Source organism: Monodon monoceros, unplaced genomic scaffold, assembly GCF_005190385.1.
Source record: "Monodon monoceros isolate NGI ecotype Baffin Bay Population unplaced genomic scaffold, NGI_Narwhal_1 Super_Scaffold_18, whole genome shotgun sequence".
NCBI classification, from domain to species: Eukaryota; Metazoa; Chordata; class Mammalia; order Artiodactyla; family Monodontidae; genus Monodon; species Monodon monoceros.
In genome coordinates this window covers 105,877,526-105,893,560 of record NW_021703774.1, presented here as the reverse complement: position 1 = coordinate 105,893,560, position 16,035 = coordinate 105,877,526, and the positions used below count along the sequence as shown (strand labels likewise).

The 16,035-nt window shown below is 34.9% G+C and overlaps 1 protein-coding gene across 7 annotated transcripts in view; it reads right to left on the bottom strand.

The window, feature by feature from the left end:
* The window catches only part of COL24A1 (collagen type XXIV alpha 1 chain), a 425,611-nt gene that overhangs the window by 225,605 nt on the left and 183,971 nt on the right, over positions 1-16,035 (bottom strand). The window lies entirely within an intron of this gene.

Sequence of the window (16,035 nt, the reverse complement as noted above, 5' to 3'; positions counted from 1 at the left end):
AAGAATAAAAGCTGTATTAAGGGGGAAAAAAACTAGTTATATGCTGTTTACATGAAACGCATCCAAAACATAAAAATGAGGAAAGTTAAATTTCAAAGAATGGGAAGAGATATGCAAGTGATTTACCAGCCCCAAAATAGCTGGAGTAATTATATTAACATTAGATCTAATAGGTCTTAAGGTAAAACAGATTATTAGCATTAAGAGGGTCACTCAATAATGATAAAAGGCTATGTTCACTAGGAAGAGAAAAGACAATTTTTATGCATTTAGTAACACAACTTCTAAATATATACATTAAAAACTGATAAGGATAAATTGATAAATCCACTATTAGAGAGGAAATTTTAACACATCTCTGCCAGAAATTAGTAGGTCAAGCAGATAAAAATCAGTAGGAACAGAAAAAACTTAAATAGCAAAATTAATGAACTTGATCTAATGGCCATATATAGAAAACTGAATCCCCAAATTGGAGTTTACACAGTCTTTACAAGCATACATGAAAGATTTATGAAAACTAAAAGATACCCACAAGAAAGGATATCTATCAACAGTTCTATCAATTAAAAAAGTGTAGTATATCTATACAGTGTGTTACTATATAGTGAAAATGAACATGCTGTAATAATATGGATCAACCTAGAATGAGATGAAAAGATAAGATTGAGTGAAAGAAGAAAGTAACTGAAGAATGTATATACAGTAAGTCCCCTATATACGAATGAGTTCTGTTCCGAGAGCACGTTCGTGAGTCCAATTTATTCCTAAGTCCAACGAAGTTAGCCTAGATACCCAGCTAATATAATCGGCTATATATATCACTGCTGCTTTTATGCTTGCTTCTGGACATCCTGGGCTTGAAATAAAGATACTGGACTACTGTACTCTGTACAGTACTGTACAGTATACAAAAGCACAACCACTTGTAGAGGACACACGCACGTGACAATGTACACCAGACACATGAACTAACTTACGTGATTGGACATGCAAATACACATTTCTCATCTTTGAAAGTTTGCAACTTGAAGGTTCATATGTAGGGGACTTACTGTAGTATGATTTTATTTATATGAATCTCAAAAACAAGCAAAATAACAAATATTATCAGTATATACATGGTAAAAGTATGACGAAAACAAGAGAATGGTTAACTGTTAATGCCAGAAGGGAAGAGACAGATATGATTAGTAAGGGATGCACAAGGGGATTCCAATGATCTATTTCTTACCAATAATAGGGTTTGTTTCATTATTATTTTTAAAACTGTGTACATGTTTTATATTTATCATGTTAAACACAAAAAAAATTTTTTTGAGTTTTTAAAGGTTTTCATTTTTTTTTATTGGGGTATAGTTGCTTTACAATGTTGTGTTAGTTTCTGCTGTACAGAGAAGTGAATCAGCTATATGTATACATATATCCCTTCGTTTTTGGATTTCCTTCCCATTTAGGTCACCACAGAACATTAAGTTCCCTGTGCTATACAGCAGGTTCTCAATAGTTATCTATTTTATATGTATTAGTGTGGTGTCCGTATGTTTGTTCTCTACATCTGTGTCTTTATTTCTGCCTTGCAAACAGGTTCATCTCTACCATATTTCTAGATTCCACATACATGCGTTAATATATGATATTTGTTTTTCTCTTTCTGACTTACTTCACCCTGTATGATATATACAATGGAAACACATAAAAATTTTTAATGTAAAATATATAAAATCTGAAATTGAGTTTGAATTCCAGCTCTGAAGCTTACTAGGGGCATGACCTTAGTATCCTTATCTGTAGAATCATGTTATCATAAGCATTATAAGGTAATAAATTTTATTTGTTACAACAAATAAAATGGTACCTGGAATATAACAGAGACTCAATAAATATTATTTCCTTCTTCTTATTCACTGCACATTGATTAGTGTTTGCAACAGTTTCTGAACTGGTATTTTGCTTTTCTTCCCTATGCATTCCCCAAATTCATTAACAATAATTTACTATTATTATTCTTCCTAAAACATCTCTTTCATCATCTCACTCCTCTCAATATCTTCCACAGAGAAAAAGAGTAGAGCTCTTGTATGCAATTGAAGTTAAGTTGTTATCAGCTTAAAATAGAGCATTGTAACCACAGGCTGTTTTATGTAAGCTCCATGGTAATCACAAAGAAAATACCTATAAAAGATACACAAAAGGAAATCAGGAAGGAATCAAAGCATGTGACTACAAAAAAAAAAAATCAATGAAACATAAAGGAAAATAGCAAGAAATGTAAGAGGGACAAAGAAGTTACAAGACAGAAAGCAATAACAAGTAACAAAATGACTATAGTAAGTCCTTCCTGATCAGTAATTACTTTAAATGTAAATGGATTAAAGTCTGCAATCAAGATTTAAAGTGGCTGAATAAAAAAAAAATCCATAGTTGTATCTATGAGAGACTAAATTTAGATTTAAGGACATACATAGGATGAAAGCGAAAGGATGGAAAAGATACTCCATGCAAATGATAACCAAAAGAGAGCAGGGGTGTCATACTTACATCAGATAAAACAGACTAAGTCAAAACTATCTCAAGAAACAAATAAGGACATTGAACAATGATAACTTTCTTCATTAATTTGCCAGAAAATATAACTATTATTCATAAATATGCACACAATATCAGAGTACCCAAATATGTTAAGCAAAAACTGACAGAATAGAACAAAGAGAGAGCAACACAATAAATGCAAGAGATTTCAATACCCTACTTTCAATCATTGATACAACAACCAGATAGAAGATCAATAAGGGAACAGAGGATCTGAACAATGGCATTGACCAAATTGACCTAACAGACATATACAGAACAAAGTAGCAGAATACACATTCTTTTCAAGCACACACAAAACATTCTCCAGCATAGCTCACATATTAGGTCACAAAGCGAGTTTTTAACAAATATAAGATTGAAATCATACCAACTATCTTTTCTAACCACAATGGAATCAAACTAGAAATCAATAGTAGAAGGAAAAGTGAAAAATTCACAACTAGGTGAAAATTAAACAACACACTTCTGAAGAACCAAAGACAAAATCAAAATGGAAATTAGAAAATACCTTGAGACAAATAAAAATGAAAACACAACATACCAAAATTTATGGGATGCAGCAAAAGCAATACTAACAGGGAATTTTATGGTGGTAAACATCTACATTATAAAAGGAGAAAGATCTCAAATAAATTACCTAACCTGACACCTCAAGGAACTAGAGAAAGGAGAACAAATTAAGTCCGAAGTTAACATAAGAAATAAAATAATGAAGATTAGAACAGAAATAAGTGAATTAAGAGTAGAAAAACAATAGAAAAAAAATCAACAAAACTAGAAGTTGATTCTTTGAAAAGATCAATAAAATTGATGTCTTTAGCTAGACTAAAGAAAAATAAGATAAGGTTCAAATAAAATCAGAATGAAACAAGGCAAATTAGAATTAATGCCACAGAAATAAAAATGATCACAAGAGACTAATACCAGCAACAAACTGGATAACCTAGAAGAAATAGATAAAATTCCTAGAAACATACAACCTACCAAAACTGAATCATGAAGAAATAGAAAATCTGAACAGATCTATAACTAATAAGGAGATTAAATCAGTAATCAAAAAACTCCTAGTAAATAAAAGTCTAGGACCAGATGACTTCACTGGATAAGTCTACCAAACATTATAAAAAGAATTAATGTAAATCCTTCTGAAACTCTTCCAAAAAACTGAGGAGAAGGGAATACTTCCAAACTCATTTTATGAGGCCAGCATTACCCTGATACCAAAGCCAAATAAAGACACTACAAGAAAATAAAATCACTGGCCAATATCTCTGATGAATATATACGCAAAAGTCCTTGGAAAAACTAGCAATTGGGGGGCAGTCCAAGATGGCATCTCCTCCCATGGACACACCAAATCTACTGCTACATACAAAACAATTACCACTGAAAAAGAACTAGCTAAATAGCTCCTCCAAGACAAAGGATAAAAGAGGCACATTTAAATAGGTAGGAGAGGTAGACATGTAGTTTCACCAAAAAACCCACCTCCATTAAGCAACCCACAATAGGGAGGGCTCTCATGGGTCTGGAGCTACTTCCTGAGATGCAAGGGGCTTGTGTCAAACCTTGATACTGGCACTGAAAAAATGAGTCCCCCAAAACATCTGGCTTTGGAAACCCAATGGGACTCAATCCAGAGGAACTGGGGGGCTGTGAAATCTGAGATACTCCTTTTGAGTGACTCACACATGGTCTCACACTTCCTGAGACTCAGTGTAAAGGCAGTAGTTAGAGAAGTGCCTGGACTATATGTGAAGGAGATTAATTTATTAATCTTAAAGTGACTGCTGGAGGGGCAGGTATGAGTTGGGACTTTGCAGATGGAGGTTCTGGTGAACACCATTTTTGCATTCTCCCTATACCTTGCTAGCACAAGTGGGTGCACAGAGACACAGCCTCCCTAAAGCACAGTATTGTAAGTCAACTATACTTCAATAAAAAAGAGTACATTAAAAGTATCATACACCAAAATCAAGTGGGATTTATCCCAGGGATGCAAAGATGATTCAAAATCTCTGCATCAAATCAAGGTGATACAACACTAACAAAATAAAAGATAAAAATCACATGACCATCTCAATAGATGTAAAAAAAAGCATTTGACAAAATTAAACATCTACTTATGATTAAAAAGAACCCCTCAACAAAGTGGGTATAGAGGGAATGTACCTCCACATAATAAAGTCTATATATGACAAATCCACAGCGTATATCATATTCAACAATGAAAAGTTGAAAGCTTTTTTTTCAAAGATCAGAAACAATAAAAAGATGTCCACTTTTGCCACTTTTAATCAACATAGAATTGAAAGTCTGAGCCACAGCAATTAGGGGAAGGAAGGAAGGAAGGAAGGAAGGAAGGAAGGAAGGAAGGAAGGAAGGAAGGAAGGAAGGAAGGGCATCCAAATTAGAAAGAAGTAAAACGGTCACTATTTGCAGATGACACGACACCATATATATAAAACCATAAAGAGTCCACCAAAAAACTGTTAGAAGTAATAGATGGATTGAGTAGAGTTGCAGGATACAAAATCAATACACTGCTGCATTTCTATACATTCATAACCATCAAAAAGTGAAATTAAGAAAACAATCCCATTTACAATTGCACCCAAAAGAATAAAGCACATGGGAGTAAATGTAACCAAGGAGATGAAAGACCTGTACACTGAAAACTATGAGACATTGACGCAAGAAATTAAAAAGTACACAAATAAATGGAAAGATAGTCCACTACAACAGTGGTCCCCAACCTTTTTGGCACCAGGGACCAGTTTCGTGGAAGATAATTTTTCCACGGATAGTGGGGGCGGGGTATGGTTCAGGCAGTAATGCAAGCGATGCGGAGTGATGGGAGCAGCAGATGAACCTTTGCTCACTTGCCCGCCCCTCACCTCCTGCTGTGGGGCCCAGTTCCTAACAGGCCCCAAAGGGTACCTGTCCATGGCCTGGGGGTTGGGGACCCCTGCACTATAAAACATTACTGACAGAAATTAAAGAAGACACAAACAATGGAAAGACATCCCATATTCATGAACTGGAAGACTTAATATTCTTAAAATGTCCATACTGCCCAAAGCAATCTACAGATTCATTGCAATCCTTAGCAAGATTCCAATGGAATTTTTTGCAGATAGAGATAAAAAAAGAATTCTACAATTCATATGGAACCAAAAAGGACCCTGACCAAAACAACTTTGAGAAAGAATAACACTTCTTGACTTCAAAACATATTACAAAGCTACAATCATCAAAACAGTTTTGTACCAGCAAAAAGACAGAGATATAGACCAATGGAACACAATAGAAAGCCCAGAAATAAACTGATGCTTATACCATCAAATGGTCTTTGATAAGGGTGCCAAGACTAAACAATGGAGAAAAGGTAGTTTCTTCTACAAATGGTGTTAGGAAAACTGGATATCCACATGCAGAAGAATGAAATTGAACCTCATCTTACACGATACACATAAATCAACTTAAAATACACTTACATCAATGAGCAAATGGATTAAAGACTAGTAATCCCTGAACCATAAAACTCCTAGAAGAAAATATAGGCAGAAATCTCCTTGACATCAGTCTTGGTGATGATTTTTGGATTTGGCACCAAATGCAAAGGCAACAAAAGCAAAAAGAGACTACTGGGACTACATCAAGCTAAATACTTCTGCACAGTAGAGAAAACAATCAACCAAGTGAAAAGACAACCTAAAGAATGGGAGAAAATATTTGCAAACCAAATACCTGACAGGGTTTAATATCTGAAATATATAAGGAACTCCCACTACCCAATAGCAAAAATCAAATAACACAATTAAACTAATGGGCAAAGTACTTGAACACATATTTCTGGAAATAAGATGTACAAATGGCCAAGAGGCACATGAAAAATTGTTCAACATCACTAATCATCAGGGAAATGAAAATCAAAGCCATAATGAGAGACCACCTCACACCTGTTAGGATGGCCATTATAAAACAAACAAACAGAAAATAACAAGTATTGTCAAAGATGTAGAGAAATTTGAAACCTTGTGTACTGTTGATGAGAATGTAAAATGGTACAGCCACTGTGAAAACAGTTCCTCCAAAAATTAAAATAGAACTACCATATGATCCAGCCATCCCACTTCTGGGTATTATACAGAAGAATAAAAAACAGGATTTCAAGAGATATCTGCACTACCATGTTCACACAGGCATTCCTTATTTTATTAAGCTTCACCTTACTGCACTTCACAGATACTGCATTTTTTACAAATTGAAACTTTTTGGCAACCCTGCATTGTCAGATGATGGTTAGCATTTTTTACTAATAAAGTATTTTTTAATTGAGGTATGTACATTTTTTAGACATAATGCTATTGCATACTTAATAGATGACAGTATAGTATAAACATAACTTCTGTATGCATGGGAAACCAAAAAATTTGTGTGACTGGATTTGTTGTGGTATTTACTTTGTTGCAGTGGTCTGGAACTGAAACTGCAAAATCTCCAAGGTATGCCCATAGGTGGAAACAACCTTAATGTTCATTGACAGATGAGTGAATAAAGAAAATGTGGGGTTTTGGACTATTGGATAATGGACTATTATTATGCAGCCTTTAAAATGAACAAAATTCTATTTTGTTTCACTGTGTAAATTTTGTGCACATCCTTTTGGGTGTATTGATAAACAAATTAATATGCAAGTCATTTGGGGGGGGGTCCAAATACTAGCTGCAAATTTTCTATGCAGTAAACATGGTTTATATATAAACTGTAAAGTTATCCAACTAATTTGTTGAAATAATTCCCATGAATCGGAACTGTTAGGACTAAGGATATCCCAAATTTATACTTTTGAGTCCAAACTAGATTTTCCCTTACTATATAGACAGGACCTCATCAATCTTGTCCCCCTGTGTTTACGTGGGTATGTTTCCTAAAACTGTATAAATGTTAAATTTCTAATCTTTGGTAATATGCTATTACAAAACAATTGCTTTTCTTCTGTTATTGTTCAGCTCAGTCATCTTCATATATGCTTAATCCTTCCTAGTTACTTGTGTTATTTCATTTTCTTTTTTTTTTTTCCCATTCCTCTTGGTATATCGACATCTTCGTTACTGGTTTCTAAGAACTCATTTACGACTAAGGATGTTAACCGTATGTCATGCAATGCAAATGAAATACCATATTTTATTGCCATCAATTTACTATAGTGTTTTGTATTTTGGTTGTGTATTAAAATATAAACATGTTGTGTTTTTAAAAATAAAAAGAACGAAATTTTGACATAGGCTATAATATGGACGAACCCTTAAGTCCTTATGCTAAGTGAAATAAGCCAGTCCCAGAAAGACAAATATTGCATGATTCTACTTGTATGAGGTATCTAAAGTAGTCAGACTCATAGAAGCAGAAAGAGAGTGATGGTTGCCAGTGGTTGGGGGAGGTAGAAATTGGAGTTGCTGTTAAATGGGTATAGAGTTTGAGTCATGCAAGATAAAAACATTCTAGAGATCTGCTGTGCAAAAATATGCATATATTAACAGTACTGTACTGTACACTTAAAAATTTTTTGAGAGTAGATTTTATGTTATATGCTTTTTACCACAATTAAAACAAAAAAACTTCCATGGGCTTATTAGCATTCAAGCTCCTCAACTTTATATTTAAGATCAGTCACAATCTACCTACTAACTTTTTTTGTTTAAGTCAGGTAGGTTTATTTCCACACCTCCATCATTGTGTTGGTTTTGTACCTGTTGCATAAAATCTCTCATTCCTTCCTTCTACTTGGCCAAATCCAGCTCATCCAACTCAAATCCTGATTTCTCTATGAGAGTGGCCACTCTCAGAAAAATGGCCACACAAATTATTCTCTTCTCTGAGCTCCTTATCCATTTATTATGTGCTGCCTAGTTTACTTTTTAACTTTTCACACGTGGAAATCTCATGTTTCCAGTGGATTACAAGTTCCTAGTAGACAGAAAAGCATGTTTGAATCTTATTTCCAAGTAATTGCTTAACAAAGTCCATTGCCCATTGTATAACTCAATAAATATTTCTCAGCTAACTAAATGCTGCCTGGAATACAAAATGGTTAAAATAAGAAATCTGCGAACAAAATCTTGATTTTGGAATGTGAATCTTCAGGGCTGGCTTGAGGTGATCTCAGAGAACTATTTAGGAATGCATTTTCCTCTTATTAAGTTAGTTCACCAGATCTATTATAGCTAATATAACTAATCTGTTAGCTATATAGATAAGCACATATTTTAATAACTCAGTGTAAAAATTATTTCCATATATTCTGTAACATAACCTCACGAATAGGCTTTTTCAAAAAACTTACCAGGGATGTTATACAACAAACAAGAACAGCCTGCTTTACCATCCTTAATTCCATAACCAAAGTAACAACATAAACCATTATGGCAACAAGTTACTCCTCTGTTTACTGGAGAACAGAGAATATTTATTGGGTACTCACTTTCTGCAGTAAGCAGCAAGGGATGTGGTTTTGCTAATGTTATGGGATGCTTGAAAACAGACTGCCAAACTGGGTAGCTCTCAAGAAGGCTTGTTGAAGTATGCTTTGTATCTATATACACATATACGTACACACACAGTCCCACAATCAACAGAACCATAGTTAACACAAGTTTCCAATGTTAGTTTGAGGTTTTTAGTCAACTGGCAGAAAATGAGGAGAAAATAAAAGGCTTCTTTAGAGCTGTGCCAAATTGCTCTGGAAAAGTTTGCAAATAGTGTAACCACGTATTTCAAACAGAGTGTGCATGATTTTTTTGATGGCCATCCTGTATAACTGAAACATAACTTGAATAATTTATATTGTCCCCACTTTCTAAAGAAGGCATATATACGAAAATAAAGGAAGTTTTAAGATGCTTCCATGACATAGTGTACACAACTAAAAAAACACATCAGGCGAATAGGGTCACTATGTTTGCCTCTACTTTTCCCTTCTGTTTCTAGAAACAATTTTGAGGCAAATAGGAAGGACGAAAAAGAGAGACAAAAACAGACCCTCCCCAACCTATAAAATGTAAAATAATATTCCTCTTCCTTTAAAATTCTCTGGTTATTTTGATTAAATCATCTATGATATTATATTAAAATTCAGTCATGTGTAGAAAAACAATTAGTCTCATAATGTTGGTGCTGATGAGGCTAAAAGCTCATGTTTATTGAAAAAATTTAGATAAAGCAATCTAAAAAGTAACTACTACCCACTGGAAATTCAACCATTAATATTCATTAAAATGTCTGGCTTTCAGATCTTTTGTCCCACTTTTATATTGTAATTTTAAGACAAAAGGAAGTAATGAGAAGTATTAAAGATCACTATTATAATACTATTCAAAAGGTCAACTGCCTTTCTTCAGTTCTCTGACACTGTTCTTAACAAAAATTTAATAGAAACAAAATTTACAAACTGAAGAGGATTTACAAAGCCATCTTGTGTTCTTCACCTAGTATGATATGCATACTTTAAAACATAAAGTTAGGGGGTGGAGTGCAAGATGGGGTAGGGATTAAGAGGTACAAACTATTATGTATAAAATAAAAAAGTGCTACATTAAAAGGATCATACACCATGATCAAGGGGGATTTGTCCCAGGGATGCAAGGATTTTTCCATATCTGCAAATCAATCAGTGTGATACAACACATCAACAAATTGAAAACCCAAATGATCATCTCAATAGATGCAGAAAAAGCTTTTGACAAAATTCAACACGGATTTATGATTAAAAACTCTCCAGAAAGTGGGCATAGAGGGAACACACCAACAACATAATAAAGGCCATATACGACAAACCTACAGCTAACATCATACTCAATGATGAAAAACTGAAAGCATTTCCTCTAAGATCAGGAAAAAGACAAGGATATCCACTCTTGCCACTTTTATTCAACATAGTTTTGGAAGTCCTAGCCATGGAAATCAGAGAAGAAGAAGAAATAAAGGGAAACCAAATTGGAAAAGAAGTAAAACTGTCACTGTTTGTAGATGACATGATATTACACATAGAAAATCCTAAAGATGCTACCAGAAAACTACTAGAGCTCATCAATGAATTTGGTAAAGTTGCAGGACACAAAATTAATACACAGCAATCTGTTGCATTTCTATATAGTAACAATGAAACATCAGAAGGAGAAATGAAAGAAACAATCCCATTTACCATCGCATGAAAAAGAATAAAATACCTAGGAATATACCTACCTAAGGACGCAAAAGACCTGTACTCTGAAAACTATAAGACACTGATGAAAGAAACCGAAGATGACACAAACATTTGGAAAGATATACCCTGTTCTTGGATTGGAAGCATCGACATTGTCAAAATGACTAAACTACCCAAGGCAATATACAGATTCAGTGCAATCCCTATCAAATTACACATGGCAGTTTTCACAGAACTAGAGCAAATATCTTAAAATTTACAGGGAGACACAAAAGACACTGAATAGCCAAAGCAGTCTTGAGAAAGAAAAACGGAGGTGGAGGAATCACACTCCTTGACTTCAGACTATTCTACAAAGATACAATCACGAGGGCTTCCCTGGTGGCGCAGTGGTTGAGAATCTGCCTGTTAATGCAGGGGACACAGGTTCGAGCACTGGTCTGGGAGGATCCCACATGCCGCGGAGCAACTAGGTCCATGAGCCACAACTACTGAGCCTGCGCATCTGGAGCCTGTGCTCCTCAACAAGCGAGGCCGCGATAGTGAGAGGCCCCTGCACCGCGATGAAGAGTGGCCCCCGCTTGTCACAACTAGAGAAAGCCCTCGCACAGAAACGAAGACCCAACACAGCAAAAATAAATAAATTAATAAACTCCTATCCCCAACATCTTCTTTGAAAAAAAAAAAGAAAAGATACAATCACCAAAACGTGTGGCACTGGCACAAAAACAGAAATATAGATCAATGGAACAGGATAGGAAGCCCAGAAATAAACCCATGCACCTATGGTAAATTAATCTATGACAAAGGAAGGAAGACTACACAATGGGGAAAAGACAGTCTCTTCAATAAGCGGTGCTGGAGAAAATGGACAGATACGTGTTAAAAAAAAAAATGAAATTAGAACATTCTCTAACACTATACGCAAAAATAAACTCAAAATGGATTAAAGACCTAAATGTAAGTTCGGATACTATAAAACTCTTAGAGGAAAACATGGGCAGAATACTCTTTGACATTAATCACAGCAATATCTTTTTGATCCATATCCTAGGGTAATGGAAATAAAAGCAAAAATAAACAAATGGGACATAATTAAACTCAAAAGCTTTTGCACAGCAAAGCAAACCATAAACAAAACCAAAGACAACCCACAGAACGGAGAAAATATTTGCAAATGATGTGACTGACAAGAGATTAATCTCCAAAATTTACAAACAGCTCATGAAGCACAATATTTAAAAAGCAAACAACTGAATCAAAAAATGCGCAAAAAATCTGAATAGACGTTTCTCCAAAGAAGACATACAGATGGCCAAGAGGTGCATGAAAAGATGCTCAACATCACTAATTATTTGAGAAATGCAAATCAAAACTACAATGAGATATTACCTCAAACCAGTCAGAATGGCCATCATCAAAAAGTCTACAAACAATAAATGCTGGAGAGGGTGTGGAGAAAAGGGAACCCTCCTACACTGCTGGTGGGAATGTACATTGGTACAGCCACTGTGGAGAACAGTATGGAGGTTCCTTAAGAACTTAAAAATAGAGTTGCCCTATGATCCAGCAATCCCACCCTCGGGCATATATCCAGAGAAAAACATGGTTTGAAAGGATAGCTGCACCCTAGTGTTCACTGCAGCACTGTTCACAATAGCCAAGACATGGAAGCATCCTAAACGTCCATCGACAGATGAATGGATAAAGAAGAAGTCATACATATATACAGTGGAATATTACTCAGCCATTAAAAAAGAATGAAATAACGCCATTTGCAGCAACATGGATGGACCTGGAGATTATCATACTAAGTGAAGTAAGTCAGACAGAGAAAGAAAACTATCACATGATATCGCTTATATGTGGAATCTTTAAAAAAAGGATACAAATGTACTTATTTACAAAACAGAAAGACTCACAGACTTAGACAATGAACTTATGGTTACCAGGGGGACAAAGTGGGGGGGAAGGATAGATTGGGAGTTTGGGATTGATATGTACACTCTGCTATATTTAAAATAGATAACCAACAAGGACCTACTGTATAGCACAGGGAATGCTGATCGATATTCTGTAACAACCTAAATGGGAAAAGAATTTGAAAAAGAATATACACATGTATACGTATAACTGAATCACTTTGCTGTACACCTGAAACTAACACAACATTGTTAATCATCTATACTCCAATATAAAATTAATTTTTTTTAATTTTTAGAAAATTGTGAATCACTGTGTTGTACACCTGTAACTTATATAATATTGTATATTAGCTATACTTCAATAACATTTTTTTAAAGTTAGGAAACCCTACAGAAGAAAAAAAAATTAAGTTCAATTATTACTTCCTCTTGAAGTAATTCCCAATTTCCTAAGGCAGAATCTGTTGCTCAATTATCTAGGCTCTCATAGCCCTTCACCAACTCTTTTATATAGCACGTCTTACAATACTTTGTGATTTTTTTTTTCCAACCTCTCTCTGAACTGTAATCTCATCAAGGGGAGGGACCATAGTTCAGAAATCTTTATCAACCCATATTTAGTACTTGGGTTAAAACATAAAAGAAACTCAATAAATGTTAAACGAATGAATTACTGAATGAATGGAAAAAGGAATGTGTTTATATATGCATCAAGTTCAAGTTCCTAAGTATACAGCAGGTAAGGGGCTAAATTACATATGAGAAATTCTCAACTCAGTTCTCTATACTACCTCTCTCTCTCAATGTCCATTCATGCTACTATTTCTACTTTGGGATTTGGTTTACTACTAGATATTGATTATTTCTGTCTCGACGTCAACCAGATACCGCAAGCTAAATATACCCAGCATCAAATTTCTTGTCTTCCCCATCTTCCAAACCTGCTCCTCCTTCTGAGTTCCTTAGTTAAGTCAATGACATCAGTAACCCAAGTCATAGTCCCGGTTTTATCTTTGACTTCTCTTTCTCCCATCACCTTCATTTAATCAGTTGCCAAGTTGTATTGTTTCTATTTCTGAATTAGCTTTTAAATAGTCATTCAATCAATCATCCACTCAGCCAATATCTATTATGTTCCTATTATGTGCTATGAATATTATCATGGTTATTGTGATATGTATAAAACCAATTAGTGTCTTTCTCAAAAAGCTTATAGTCTAATAGAGAGATAAGCAAATCAGCAGTTATATGAAGATAAGTGCTTGATAGATTTTTTTAGAAATACAGAGAAGAGATATCTCAATTAGATTTGAGAGGAACAGGAAAAGCTTCCTGGACAATGTGGCATGGGATGTGTAGGTGTTAGCTAGATAAGTAGGGCACAGATCCAGATTAAAAAAACAGCATGCAGGAAGCTGTGAGATTTGAACAAGTATGGCATGGTTTGGTACTCTAAATAGTCTACCTGGAGTAACGCTTTTGAAAGAGCAATGGGAGATGTGACTAGATGACAACAGAGTTAGAGAGGGAGAGTAGGTCATAAAGAACCTTGTGTAAAAAGTAAAGAATTATAATCCTTAACCTGGAAGCTGTGGAGATACTGAAGAATTTAAGTACAAGAATGACATGATGAAATCTGTACTTTACAAACATTATTACATCAGTAGTTTGGATGTAGATTTGAAGAAATGCCAGAATGGTGGCAAGAACAATTAGAGGGCTATTACACTAATCCTGGTGAAGAATAAATAGGGCCTAAACTAAAACATTGGCAGTGAAAATGGTTTCAAGGGCAAAGATAGGAAATTTTGAGTCAAAGGAGAGATCAGGATAAAGGTGATAACTGATGGTATGAGGTCATTCAGGGGTCAGGGGAGGGTTTGATACAAAACATGTGAAATTTGAATACTGGGGAGGGGGGGGGATAATTTTTCTGTGGAGACAGAAAGGGAGGGGGAAATACGGCTGAATATGTACAGGGAGAGTTGTTAGGTGGCCAGTAGTGTTTTCAAATAACACACAGGATGCCCAGTTAGATTTTAATTTCACATAAAGAATGAATAACTTTTAGTACAAATGTGTTCCAAATACTGCACCTTCATCCTCTCACAGGTTTCCTTTTCCTGAATGCCATATATCTTACTTGTCTGTCTACAAATTCTGACTCATTCATCATGTCAGCTCAAGTGCTACCTTCTCTACAAAGTGTAATCCGAGTCCCCTAACCATATACTCACACAGTATCACATATTATATGTTATTCACATGGTTATTATAAAGGATTTCCTGCATATATTTCTCTAGATTGTAAGTTTCTTGAAAGTAGGAAGCAGGACTTTTCATCTTTGTAGCCCTAGGGTCTAGCACAATGGCTGTCACATAAGAGGCAGCCAGTAAATATTTGTTGATTGAATTAATGTTCTATTTCACTTCAGATCTTTATAACTTCTTTTCTAGCTTTTTCTAGCTCATCTCTTTGTCTTGTTAAACCATCCTCCATGCTGACATAAGAGGTGTCTTTTTTAAAACATAAATCACCTAGATTACTTTACTATTTAAAAATCTTTGATTACTCCATGATGCCCATGGTAGAAGTAGGAACTCTTCAACATGGTCTTAAACCTTCCCCACAATTTAATCCCCAAACTAAGTGGTTAAGAGCTCAGACTTTGAAATCATGTCTGGGTGAGAATCCTGCCTAAGTCACCTGTTAGTTATGTGACTGAGGGAATAACTTAACTATCTATAAAATGGGGATAAAATCCACCTCATAAAGATGTTGTGAAGATTAAATGAGGTATCTGTAAAACATTTACTACAGTACTGTAGTGCTTGACACTATAGTACACTAACAAATATAGCTATATTAATATCCTTTCCAGCTTCATCCCCTAACACTTCCTCTCTACTCACACTAATAACCTTCCACAGCAGCTATACTTCATAACCTGCCAGTTCTCCAAACTTCAGGCTACTTCATTGTTCTGTGTCTATTCACAATACTTTATTTGTTTACGATGCTCATTCTATGTCAGCCTGCTTGGCAAAGCTTGGTATTTAAAGGTTTTCTATGGATAATTTCTAGTATACATACACAACAACAGTAAAGGAAGTTAGAAATGATTAGGTTTCTGCAGGTAGTTTGTACTATGTATAAATTCCAGAACACCATAGGCTTTCTTTTATTTTAATCAGTGGATATTTAATAGGCCCTAAAGGGTTTTAGTGGTCAGAAAACTCTCATCTATTCAGTGTAGGCTATAGGTTTTTGGGTTTTTAAATTTTTTTCACCTAAGAAATCGTTTT